Genomic DNA, 13,160 nt, shown 5'->3' with positions numbered 1-13,160 from the left:
AGGGCATGTCCTGTTGACACTGGTGCAATATTGTCACTATGGACACGTAGAGAGCAGACTATTTCCTCCTTGGCATAGTATGTCTTTCTGAGGCCCAAGCAGCTGGGGTTCTATTAATTAACTTGGCATTAGCAACATTTGGTTTTTTGTTCAGCATCGAGTGCACAAGGGTGGTTTAGGACTGTTAAATTAGGGCTCGGGAACAGGGGAATGCTTGCACCAGATTCAGGGAAAATTACAGCCAGTCTAACCACGAGGGAAGAAGCCTCTTCTGGAACCGCTGTGTAATTTAACATGGCTGTCAATCACTGTTTCTAAAGGGCCTCTAAATCCCCTGTCTGTAGTGGGGATAAAACAACAACGTCAGGGATTGGCGACAGCTCTGTTTCTCAGTAAATATTCTCTCGAACCCCCCAAAACAGATGTCTAACATTCAATGTCTAAATAAATGTTGATGGATGGAAATTTTCCTTGGAAGGAAGCCAAATAATTATTCGGCATCCCAATTATTTTCCGAGGCAGGTGGTTCTGTTATGAAACCGACTTAATAGTTCACTGTCAGAAATACCTGCTTCTAGCAATGACCTTTCAGTGTTTTCAGGTCAGTGACGATGCATTTTTTTTTTTTTACATATTTTATTTTTAATTCTATGAATAATGTATTGATTTGAAAGCATGTTAATTTGATTAATTTGAAAAAACTTTTTGCCTAGCTGCTGATAAATATGTCTCTTTCCATTGCAGGTGAGCTTACCGGTGGAAGAAAGCTATTTTTCATGAATTTACCTGCACATTTATAGACACACATTGTTATTTGCTCTACTGCGCTCTGGTTTTGTACTACTGATGGCAGCCAATAACTTACAAAAATTACTTAGAGACTATAAAAAAAACGACAAAGTGAAAGTGATCCTTCATGATGATTGATGGACTTACAGAGACGTTTAAGCTGAATCTACAGCAGCATTATGGAGGCCTATAGCATGTTTCAGCCCAGTGTTTAGCGATCCAGCCCACAGCTTTTAATACGTTGGTTCACTTTAATCACTGTCACAGCATAGCTCTAAAAAGGCCCACTGTATACAACCTTCTCAGCATCATGCAGATGGTGCACATAATGGGTATGCACATAATTTAGTAGCTACAGAAGCTATAGGACTTGGTCGAGGCTAAAATTGGAGCTAAATGAGACTTTTGGAAAGAATAGGAAATGTGTAGTAACGTCATCAGTTTCATATCTGTTTTCGTTCTTGTCTGCTCTGTTCTGTTTTAGGGTCTTGATTTCTTCTGGGAGAGTTGTGCACTCCAAGAACAAAACAAACCTACCAAACATAAATTATGGAGATGTAAAATTTACATATGGAAATGTAAATCTTGTTTTGTTTCATTGTTTTGTAATGATCCTGAGCGACTTCAAGTTATTGTTTGTAATTTCTGGATTCATAAATACAAAACTATTTGCAAGATCAACTGCTTTCTTTACATAAAAGTGCCCCAAAACATTTTTTTAAAGTCTGTACACCTGATTGTTTTCAGAGCTATTAGTATTAGAATCCAAATTTGAAATCTTTGGTTGAAATTTTTAGTATGTTGGGGGGGATCTTATTAAATCTGATGGAATTATGAAAGCAGAAGAGTCTGGTCAGATTTTGAATCACCCAAAAAAACACAATGGAACACTGTCAGTCATGGCTTGGCCTCCTCAGAGCCCGGCCCTCGACATTGTTGAAGCAGTGTGGGATCATCTTGATGAGAAATGGAACAAAAAGTGGCCAAAATCTAAATAATTCAATTGAATTCTGTGTCAGTGCCAATTTAAAACAACTGTTGCTGTGAATTCTTTAAAGTAAAGACATCTCAATAGAGGAAGAGCTTTGGAATATCATTCAAGAAGCCTGGAGAACAATTCATGAAGATTACAGGAAAAAAAATCACAAGAAAGCTGTCTAAGAGTGTTCAGGCTGTGTTGAAGAAAGCAGGTGATCATAGCAAATATTGTTGTTTGACCTTGTATAATAATACCTTGCATTTCCATGTATTTTTGTGTATGTTTTAGTAAGTTACTACAAGCTATTTTACATTTCCAGGCAAAACATAATGAGGGGTGCTCTAGACTTTTGCACATTACTATAGATGCTATGTGCAGCATCATGGACACTCAGTCTGTGTGCTACTCTGGAGCCACAGGATGCTATACAGAGTTTTTTTCCCCACCATGCTTTTGGTGGTTTAGTTCTATTGAAATGAAAAACCTTAAAGTCTGATGTGAAACTTGTTTACAGTCAGAAATCTGAGCAAAAATGAAAGAAATTGGTGATGCAGAAAAACACCCTGAGCATGACTGCGATCGAGGAATATTGCACACAGCATTTACTTTTATGATTTTTATTATTGGACAGCGAGGCGACAGAAGGAGGGAAAAAATATGTGGTGAATGTTACGCCATGCATGATGTGATGTTGCTTTTAAATAAGGCGACAGGCTAACCATTAGCCTGTCGCCTTATTGCATTATGAGAAGAACAAGAAAATCATTTGAAAAACACAAATGAGTGGCACTTATTTAGATTGCAGATGCATTCATTTGTAAGTCTGATTTTTTTTTTCTGTGTGTGTGCAGTATCAATGTGTAAATGACTGTCGAGTTGAAGTGATTGGCTTTTGCTCTCTGGCCAAAATGTTCTAATCCATTCTCCTAAGCTCCACTGTAATTGAAGTATTTAATTTGGGAAGATAGATAGGCCTATAAGGGTATTATGGTAATATAAAAAAATCGATTTCTCCGCATAAAGTTGGCAGTGCTGATTTTTGTAATATCTCCAGGGGGAAACGCCAGGTTATAGTTATTAATTTGTAATTTAATTTGTTTGTTTAATCAGGGGTCATAGACCACAGAAGAAAATTCATCAGTTCTATCCATGGTTTTGTGCACACTCTGTGATCGCAGAGCCTCCTGTGAACGCTTCTTTCTTTCTGCTTGCTGATTTTGGATACTTTTGTAGAATAACAAATGTCTTTCATTTAAAACACTGGAGTAGTTCAGCTCATATCAAGTGTCCATCCATCCATCCATCTATCTCTCTGTCTATCCTTTAAACGGATAGACAAACATGCAGAAAAGCTTCCCCTTTGATTTTCCTGAAAACATGCAAGCTGGAGATGGAGATTTTGAGATCTTTAATGACAGAGAGCTGGACAGACAGTACACCAGCCAGCTCAGCTCTGATGAATTAACTGTGGACAACCGAGTGCCAAACCCATCACTGCTCAGACAGTTTAAGTAGTGGTAGGTGTAAAATATGATTCAGAAGTCCCAAGAACTAGGGTGTCAATTTGTCCTCCAAACGCCCAACCAGCTCTCCCTACAGCCACCGAGCTTACAGATTTGTCTGAAACCAGCTGTAAATTTAATTTTAATGGTGCGACACCTTTCGCTGAGTCATGCACTTTCCCCTCCCCATCTCTCCTTTCCCCCACTCCTCTCTGCTTTTCCCAATGCTGTCACAAAACCGTCTTTCTCTCTGCCTTGTATTATCTCTGTCAGCAGAGAGCCCATGGATCTATCAGGGCAAGCTGGGAAATACAGATAGTGACAGGGGTAATGTGGACCAGGTCACTTCACATGCCTTAACTTGTCCCCTCTTTCAGCTCTCAATCCTCCGCAAACCACAGGTTGAGAATTTATCTCTATGACTTCCACTCAGCTTTGTGTCATTTGTTTACTCTTCTAGCCAAAGCAAAAGGTGAGATAAGAAGAATGTACCAAAAAAAGACAAGACAACCACTTTATTTTCCAGCAGTCCTTTTTTTAACACCCAGAGCAGCCTTAAATCTCAAAGCAGAGCAAGGATAAGACGGTAGATTCATTCTGTCTGTGCAAATATACTGTACCTCAACAAGCCGGTTACAGTCAAAGGGAACCAAATATCTGCTCTCAGAAAGTGATGAATCAAATACTTTTTTTTCTTCTCATCTCTAAGACTGGCCCAAGGCATTCTGGTGGCATAACTAGACTCAATTCCCAACACCACATTAGGTATGTTATTACAACAATGCAAGCCTAAGTTTATGTCCTAAAAGACTGGAAACATTAAAAACTGAGATTTCTGGGAGCGTGAAAGTATTTCTGACACATTCACACACCTCCTGACTGTTTTAATGGACTGCAATTTAACTATCTTTGTCCCTCTCTCACATACACATACACAATCATACACCACTGTGGGTTTCAGTATCTTGCTGAAAGACAAACAATAAAGTGGATGGATGACCTAATCGACCTCCTTAGCCATAGCCACCCACAAAGCTAAGCAGCTAATTGTAAAGAATGACTCTGATATTTAGTGCAGGTTACAACCTATATATAATGTCTGTAAACATATATCCATATGTGTGAACATGAGTATCTGCAGCTGTGAGCGGACAAGACTTTTGGCACTGGCAACTTTGAGATGCTGTGTAAAACGTAAATAAAAACAAAATATAATGATATGCAAATCTCATAAACATACATTTATAGATAAGACAACATAGCATAACATATAGAGATAATATAAAACATATAACAGAGATTCGAATCAATCAATAGGAAAAAACAAACATTAAATGTTTAAACTGAGATATTTCATGAATAAATATGAGCTAATTTTAAATTTGATGGAATCAACACCTCTCTGAAGTGTATGGCAAAAAGCCAACAAAATGAAAAAGTGACATGAAAACAGCTGGAATTAGCTTAATTGGCAGCAGGTCAGTAACATGATGAGTGGAGGTTGACCAATCTCCACACACTGTGTCTGCTAACTAACTAAAATGATGGTCCTCAACATAACATTGAGAAGACTTTAAAAATCTCATTATTTACATTACAGACAGTAATAGCATCAATGGATTCCAAGAACCTGGAGAAACCTCTGCACGCAATGGACAAGGTGATCTTCTAGCCCTCAGGCAGCACTGCATTACAGTTTTTCTCCATTGGTTTGGCTCATTTCTTGAAACAGAAATGACATTCTCAAAATAACATGGACAAACCTCCAAACCTCTTGGCAAATGTTCACAACAGAATGGCATTTCTCATTCATTTTATCAAATGGCAAATGCCTTAGTACATGTCTCAATTGTCTCAGTGCATCTTTGCAAATGATTAAGTACAAGTACCCTACAGTTATACAGTTAGCCCACATTTAGCACATTTTCCAAATGAATAGATCCTGTAGATCTAAACTGATTAGTTGATTCCCAGTCTAATGATCATTCTCTCCAAAACATGTCAGCATGATTTCATTGTATAAGTACTCGCATGCACAGCTGTCTGTTCAATTGTCAAAATTGGTCAAGAACATAATACCATGAATACCATATATGAATTCCTTTGAATATTTGATAAATTGATGACAGTCATTGACAGTCAGGTGAAACTAGACTAACGAAGGGGGAGTGTCACACACAGGTGTGTTCCATGATTGTGTGCTGCCAAACACAGATATATAGAGCTTGACCAGAGCCAGTCCGATCTCTGAACATGGATAGACAAGGCCAAGCAAACGGACAAGGGGAAGTTCTCCCTCAAGGAAGAGGAGGAGGAAGAAGAAGAAGAGGAGGACTGAGAATGCGTGGTGGAGAAATAGGGGAAGAGGCCGAGGTGCGCAAAGACACTGTGCTGTCCTGAATGAAATTCGGGCCACAATTATAGACCATGTCATAAACCATGGCCTCACAATGGCAGAGGCAGGTCATCGAGTGCAGCCTAATGTGCCTCGCTCTACAGTCTCCTCCATCATCCAAACCTTTCGCAGGGAAAACAGGTATGTACTCTATGTAATCTATGATGGAATTATATGTTGTATGGGACAGGGCACTGTGCGTGAGGCAAAAAATGTATAACCTACTGTAGAGATTTTGTGTGCATCTGCCTACAGTAGTAGGTCTATACTAGCAGGTGGAGAGGACTAGTGGAATGTTGTGATACTAAATATGACAAGAAAGATATTGAACAAATTACTGTAAACTATGGAATTACATAATCCATACAGTTTAGAGTAGTATTCCAGTCACTGTGCAATGTTGCATTAGGATTGTGGTGAAGTTACTGTGAGTAAAACAATAATACAATTACACTGGTAACTTACTGTATTCTGTTCTATGTGTAGGATTGGACGCCAACCTCGCGTGGGTGGCAGAGGAAAACTGCTCAATGCACAACAGGAAAGAGAGATTTGTAACATGGTGATGGCAAATAATGCCATCACATTGAGACAGAACCATGATGCCATCCTTCAGGACAATCATATATTCCAGAATATAAACACAATAAGCATCTCCACAATAGACCGGGTTTTGAAGGAGCATCAGATGACAATGAAACAAATCTACAGGGTAGCATTTGAGAGGAACTCTGACAGAGTGAAGGAGCTGCGCTACCAGTATGTAAATGTAAGTCAGTTACTGGTTGTCTCTCATTATAACCCTACCTGTAATCACAGTAAGCAGTAGTTCACTTATTTGGTTTCAATACCTCCTGTACCTGATTTCAGAATCAGTATTTGCTGCATCTGACTTCAACAATTTCAACAGAAAACTGCAGTTTACTGTATGATACAATTCTTATTATAATCCTTATTTTGTTGTCTCCCAATCAAATCTATCTAATACTGTAGGTTTTACTGTAACATCTCAGTGACTCATCAGTATTTCCCACTCCCCTTTCTATCATATACCCCTGCAGTACTTCCTCATAGGCCTATCACTAGTTTAGAACCACTGGAGTAGTGGCCTGTAGTATATTGAACCTGTGGGGGAGAACATGTAATTGTCTAACTGTCGTATATGACTCTTCTGTATGACTGATTTTATGTTATTTACTCTATTTTAGAGAATAATGGCATTGGAAGGACATGAGACCTCTCACATCCTGGTGTTCGTGGATGAAGCTGGCTTCAACCTGGCCAAGGGACGAAAACATGGCCGTAATATTATTGGCCACCGGGCCACAGTGGATGTCCCAGGTCAGCGAGGGGGCAATATAACTATGTGTGCTGCCATTTCTGAAAATGGTGTGGCCACTCACATCCCCAGTCTTGGCCCATACAACACACACAAGCTCCTCATCTTCTTGGATCACCTTTATACCGATTTTATCCCTGAAAATGAGAGAGAGGTCTCATAGGGCCTCACCTACCCATTTATGTGATTGTGTGGGACAATGTCAATTTCCACCATAGCCCACTCATTAGGGGCTGGTTTGCAACACATCCAAGGATGGTCATGGGGTTCCTGCCACCTTACTCTCCTTTCCTCAATCCGATAGAGGAGTTTTTCTGTGCTTGGAGGTGGAGAGTGTATGAGCATCATGCTCAGGATCAGCCGTCCCTGCTCCATGCTATGGACGCAGCGTGTGATGACATTACAGGAGCTCAATGCAGGGGATGGTTGCGGCATGCACGCCGTTTCTTCCCTCGTTGCATCGCAAGAGAAAGTATCCGCTGTGATGTGGACGAGAATCTGTGGCCAGACGGGCAACAGCATGTAAATAATCAGGAGGGAGAAGACAGTGGACAAGAGCGGGAGAATGAGTACAGCGACCACTGAATAAGTCCTTGTTTTTTGATTTTGTGTTCATACAATTTACTACTGTAATGTACATTTTCTTTTTACATATGTATGAAACTTTCTTTGCGTGTGAATATAAAATGGTTATAATTTCCTTGGTAGTGTGAGTGCAATCTGTGATGTCAAACCTTGGAGGCTACTCTTTTCTGTTGTATATTGTTGGTCCTCTGCCATAGTGACACAACATCTAAACATTTTGTATGGCAGTACTCACACAATGCCAAAGGGATGATGCATTTTGGGGGCACTGACTATTCAGATTAGCAAGAAATGTAGTTTTGACACATGAGTGAACTGTTTTAGGAGAGATGAGCTTTTGCAGGTGGACCATGTTGTTGTGATCAACCATCCAGGTTTATTTTGACAAAAGCACCAAGAACGATGAGAATGTCCGATCTGTGTCGAGAAATGAGCCAAAGCTATTGAGAAGGATCTTTGCCATTTTGGAGAGACTGACTGTTTAGATGGGAAAGGGGTTTAGATTGAAGCCTGAGTGAACAGTTTTGGAAGAGAGATGAGCTTTTGCAGGTGAGCTATAGTGTTGTGCTGAACTGTAAGAGTGTTTTGCCAAATGATCTTAGAGTTTTGAGAATGTAATCTCTGTTTCAAGAAATGAGCCAAACCAATGGGGAAACACTGTAAAACCAGGCATCTCTGCCATCTACAAGTGCCGCAAAGAAGAAGCAGAAGAGGAAGACGATTTTTGATTTTTAAAACGCTACTTTATTGACACTGTTTTACTAGGAAACAGAACAGTGCTCACAGGAACAAATCAGCAGTGGTGACAGAAGATGTCACCACATTGTTCAAGTAAAAGGTCCGTTTATTTGCTCTGTGGAGAATGAGTTCCTCTGGACGTTGGATTTTCAGGAGAGGACCATTCAGAAACGTGAAACCAGGAGTCAAAGGGAAATCAGAACTCATCCAACAGGTTTGGTATAACTTCTCCAATGGCATACTTTAAAACAAGTTTCTTCTCTGTTACAGAAAGCCAGCGTCTTTTGGATCAATCGGCCTGAGTACACTTTTAGCAATGGAGCTTGCTAACCTTGCTAAGCTGCTTGCGCCAGCTGTTTGAAGCATACAACCATTGCAAAGTGCCTTTGCTAGCCCAGGCATGGAGCCATCACATTCAGCTTCGATCCACATATCAGAGGCTGCTCCAGCAACCAGTGCAGAGACATGCTGTCTTTCTTTGTCTATTTGAAAATAGCACACGGCTTTACAACACCTTAATATAAAGGAGACAGTGTTTCCAATTACAAAGATCTAAAACAAGTTAAAAACAGAGAAAAATCCAAACTTTTCACCATTGCTCTTCCAGATACACCTTACCATGCCCCTCCGCATTAGTTACAAACTTCTTTACAAAATGTAACCTGAAGGCAGCTATACTGCTGGCTAGCTGGACTAGGCCCTTGCCCCCGTACTCTCGCAGCAAAAAAAACAAAAACAAACCAGACTGTGGTACCCAATGAAATTTATCCCAAAAGAAGTTGACCATCTCTGCCTGGATCTCTGACAACAATCCGGTTGGTGGTTCCAGACATGCCAACTGATGCCAAAGTTGAGTCCTGAGGGTGGAGCCATCTAAATTTTGACAATTTATCTTTGATCTTTTCAATTACATTTTCACAGTTTTTTTAACCACATGTTCATCTCCCAGATCTTTAAAACTATCCTCCCTCCATTCTAAATGCTCACAGAGGACAGATAAGCCACCTCCCTATCCCCCAACTGCAAGAGCAACATTTTTCCCCCAATTTAATTTTACAGATTAAAAGGGAAAAACCTCATTCATAACATTAGTTAAAATATTGATGTCACTTTGATCTTTTACAAAAATCAGCATTTGCTGATAAAACTATCTTGTCATTAAAACTGGGTAAAACCAAACAATGTATGGCTGACCTAATTAAACAAAGGAGAGTTTCAGTAAAAGTGCATAGAGCATCCCAGACAGAGCATATCCCAGTATGACACCTCTAACCATTAATCTTTAGCACGCTCTCAATGTTACTGTACAGCACCTTGATCTTGGCAACAAAACCCAAACCTTTCCATGGTCGTCCGTAGAAAGCAGTTGCATTGTTTGAAGGGCAGCTGAAGGTCCTTTATAGACAGAAGCCGAGTCAGCCTAGAACATCCGATCTCATCTGAGACTCTTGGCAGACCAATGAAGAAGTCCTCTTGCGATTCTTTACTTTTTTTGTACTCACTTTAAAACAATGAAGAATAAAAGCTTGCTCTCTTCCTTAACAAGGCTGGCTCTGTCAACTCCTGCCCTGTATCTGACAAGAGAGAGTAGATGATCTTTCTCTGCCCTTGTTTCTTCTCCAGGCCCCAAAAAATCAACGTGAGAGTGAACCAGAGCACCCTGTACTTTTGTGTCAGGCAGGTTGGTCAAATGGGCTTTTTTCATTTTAAGGAGTTTAACATATCCTTGACATCCTGTGGATTCACTCAATCGCTAAAGTTCCACAATATCAGACTCCAGATCTCCAACACATCTGGTGATGTTACGAGCAACATTAAGCATCTGCTGTTGACACAGGAGTTGATTGAACCTTTCCATGGTCACACCACTCACTCAAAGACGAGAAGTCACTTTTTCTCTGTTTAAAACATGACCAATAAAACCTAAAAGTCTCTCTAAAACATCTGTTAGCAGTCATAGATGAATTAAAAGGCCAGTAGGCACTTTTAGGTGAAATATTTGTAAAAGAAACATTGCATTCAACCAAAGAATGATCAGTAAAACCAACAGGTAGGATCTTGATCTTGAATGTTTTAACAACATTAAAATGATGAGAAAAGCAAGAAATGCGATCAAGGTGAGCCAAAGAAATCCTACTGTCTCTATGGTGAGACCACGTGTACTGTCTGCAGCCTGTGAGCATCCTTCTCCACACATCCTCGAGACTATGATTGCAGACCAGGCGCCCCAGAGCACACTGGCAAATTAAATGAGGTTCCGCATGATTATGATCTAAAAGCTCATTCTCAGTACAGTTCAATTCTAAAAATAAATAATCAGTAACACTGCAACCTTTCAGTTTTTCATTGGGAAACAAACGTGTCTGCTCTGCTCCACCATTAGGAGCATAGAGATTAAAAAACAAAACAAAACATTAAAAAGCTCAAAAACAGCAGTGAGTAATAAAGCTCTGTGTTGGGCCACTGTCTCCACTCTTACAGATACTGGGGCAAATGCCTTGGAAAATAAAATCCCCACTCCTACACTAAGTGTTGTACCATGTTTTAAAAAGACCTTCCCTGCCCACTCTCTATTCTAGTCCACTTCATTGTTCAAACCACTGTGGGTTTCCTATACAAACAGGACATCTGTTTAAGGTTTGCAGTTTTAAAGAACACTTCTGTTCCATAGCGCCATTTACATTCAAACTGCCCACTCTGAAAATATTTACAAAGCTTTGAATATTAAAAAAACCCCAGAAACAGTCAATACACTAAGAAACAAAAGCCTAATTAGAGCAGTGTCCAGCATTGTCAAATCTGTTTCTTCATTTTGGCCAAAGTTTCCTTAACCTGTAAACTTCCTGGTTTGTTAGACCAGACTGAACTTTAGACAACCTGTATATCCTGAAAAAATGACTCTGAATTCATCCTCTTTATGTTTTTTGTTTCCTGTAATAACTTTTTAACAGCAACAGCAGGATACAACTTGTCTTTGGTTTCTGACCTCTGAGTAACAACAAGTCACTCTGATCAGAGAACATGCTCTCACTGTCACTGTCATCAGAAAGCCTGGTTCTTCTACCCAGCTGGCTGATTCTCGGTCGGCTAGCCTTAGCACCAACTTCTGCACCAGCTTTATCCACATTTGTTTTCTTACTGTGCCGTTTTAATGGAGGTGCAGGATCCTCATATTCCATTTCTATAGACAGGCCTGCATGGTCCACCTCAGGTCAAGCATCAACAATTTCCTCATTTGGACTCACTTTCATCATATGTCCCTCTTCCTCACAGCCAAAGCACTTCATAGCAGTGGACACTGCAAAAAAATGTAATCATAATTTTCCAGTCTGACACGAAAGTGCAGCTTAAGCTCATCTGATTCGTTGTGAAGAATCATAAACACCTGGTGTCTATAAGAAATGAAATGACTAAGTAAGGGTGATTTGCAACCAGACAAAACTTTCTTAATGGAAGACAAAACTTTCAACACAACACAAATGTCTTGAAAGCTCGCATCTCTGAAATTCATCACTTATAAATGGGGGCACATTAGAAAGAGTGATCGAGTAGCAGGCTGTCCCAGTGGAACAACTGACACAAAAGCTCCCCCAACAGCCATCCCTTCTTCAACTAGCCTATTAATCCGATCTACCTTCTCAACAAATAAGACCACAGCTCTGTTCAGCGCCCACAGCCAAAGCAACCTCCTCCACCACACATGGAAAACATTAACCCTGATGTCATGTTTTCGTGTCAGCATGGAAAAGCTACCTGTACTGGCCATGGTGCTTAGACACCAAGTGGCCAAAAACTTTACTAAAAACCCCACAAAAGAATAATTAAACAAAACTGACTGATGAGAAAAAAAACAAAGAAAAAACTAGGAAAGAAGGAAGTTTGAAAAAATAAAACTACGCAGTTCAGACCTTTCAAAGTCAAAGTCAGCTTTACTGTCAAAAACCATATGTACAGATGATACACAGGAATCTGATATTGCAGTGCTCCCATGGCCCTCAGTGTTACGGGCCATGAGATGTAAGATGTAAATAAGGTAACAAGTGCCACTCTAGAAGTCTCCAGACGTTTACTGGCTAGTCATAAAATGTTGGGGGAATGCTACAGTTGTAAATATGGTTCTATCACAACTTTTTTTTGTTTTCCTGCAATCAAATTTAAAGTGACTTTACATTTTTTATATAAACTAAAAGTACATTTTCTCCCTTTTAATATTTGATATGTTTTCTATGTTCAGTTGTGAATAAAATATTATTTTATGACATTTCCAGTTCATTGCATTCTGGTTTTATTATTTTACGCAGCGTCCTCGGTTTTTGGAATTGTGGTTGTATCAACCAATTCAGGCACCTGCAAGTAAACAGTCCTTGTGGATAATAAAAAGAGGGATTGAACTTTTTTGTAAATGCAATCTGGAACCTGCTGTTGATGTGTTGTGTTTTATTTATTTATTATATATTTATTATAAGCAACAACTGGGGAAAAGAACAGGAAGTGTTGGTCACATGAACATGTTATCTTTGTCTTTCACTTGGACCTAACTGTCACTTGCAGACCTTGCTTCCATCCCATTCATATAAAATCGATCTCTGTGAGCAAATTTCTTAAAATCTGGCATAGTTCACTTAGAAGAAGAACCTATTAAAATTTGGTGGTTGAAATTTAAAGTCACTGTGACCTCCAGAAAGCTGTTTTTCTCCCCCAAGGGTTAGAAGCTGTAGATGACAAGATTTCAAACAAATGTCTAATAGGATAAAACAATAGTCTGATAACATTTTATATAATGTCAGTGGCTGACTTCACTGTGACATCATTACTCTCCACAGAAAGAAGAAC

The sequence above is a fragment of the Oreochromis aureus genome, linkage group 17 (genome assembly GCF_013358895.1).
Source record: "Oreochromis aureus strain Israel breed Guangdong linkage group 17, ZZ_aureus, whole genome shotgun sequence".
NCBI lineage: Eukaryota > Metazoa > Chordata > Actinopteri > Cichliformes > Cichlidae > Oreochromis > Oreochromis aureus.
The sequence above is the reverse complement of the archived record's forward strand: the minus strand, read 5'-3'. Positions refer to the sequence as shown.